Genomic DNA, 993 nt, shown 5'->3' with positions numbered 1-993 from the left:
TCTTTTTTTGTTTCCTGTTTGCCTACAGGTCTTTCTCCATCCATTTACTTTGATCTTGTGTGTGTCACTGCATGTGAGGTGGATCTCTTGAACACAGCAGACAATGGGGTCTTGCTTCTTTATCCAACTTGCCACTGGTATCAGGTATTGATCTTTTGTTTCCATGTTCAGCATTCACTTAAAGACATTCTGTAAGGCAGGTCTAATGGTAACTAACTCATTTAGCTTTGTCTTCTCTGAGAATAATTTTATTTATCCTTCTCTTATGAAGCTTAATTTGATGGGATATGAAACTCTTGGTTGGAATTTCTTTTCTTTAAGGATGCTGAAAATAGGCCTTCAACCTCTTCTGGCTTGTAAGGTTTCTGTCAAAGAAACTATTCACCTGACAGGCTTCTCTTTGTAAAAATAAGGAACGCTTCATGAATTTCTGTGTTATCCTTGTGCAGGAGCCACGCTATCTTCTTTGTATCATTCCAATTTTAGCATGTGTGCTGCAAAAGCAGGCACATGAATAAGACTTAAATTCTGAGTATACTAGGATGAATGAATCAACAGAATAACTTAAATGATGTGAGATTCAATTAGGGTAAGGACTATTTGGGTATTCATTCTCTTCTTGTATGTTTTTATGCTTCTGGAGAGTTCTTGTAAAAGAGTAAATTAACATTAATAGTACAGCAGCTGTTGGTAAACAATAACTAAAGCATCAAGTCTAGGGAGGTATCGTGTTAGGGTAAAATCACTGATTCAGAGACATGGGGGTTTAACCCTAATAAATCCCATAATCTAACTAGGTTATAGTTTTTCCAACTGTTAAATGAAAATAGTAAATCAAATTATTTCTGAAGACATTTTGAATTATAAATATCTTTGTCTTTATACCTAAGTTTCATACTTTAGTGAGACTGCCAGAAAAGCAACAACAATAAATAGTATGTCCTCTTAATACATAGATATTTTTATAGTACTAATTCTTTGTGGCTGTTAGAC

The 993-nt window shown here is 34.4% G+C and overlaps 1 non-coding gene across 1 annotated transcript; it reads right to left on the bottom strand.

Moving 5' to 3' along the window:
• Positions 1–404: 404 nt before the first annotated feature.
• Positions 405–510, bottom strand: LOC112630810. The gene has a single exon (XR_003120949.1). It is a non-coding gene; the product is annotated as a U6 spliceosomal RNA (small nuclear RNA).
• Positions 511–993: the final 483 nt, after the last annotated feature.

Source organism: Theropithecus gelada, chromosome 8 (assembly GCF_003255815.1).
Source record: "Theropithecus gelada isolate Dixy chromosome 8, Tgel_1.0, whole genome shotgun sequence".
NCBI lineage: Eukaryota > Metazoa > Chordata > Mammalia > Primates > Cercopithecidae > Theropithecus > Theropithecus gelada.
This window is presented reverse-complemented; position numbering and strand designations above follow the sequence as displayed.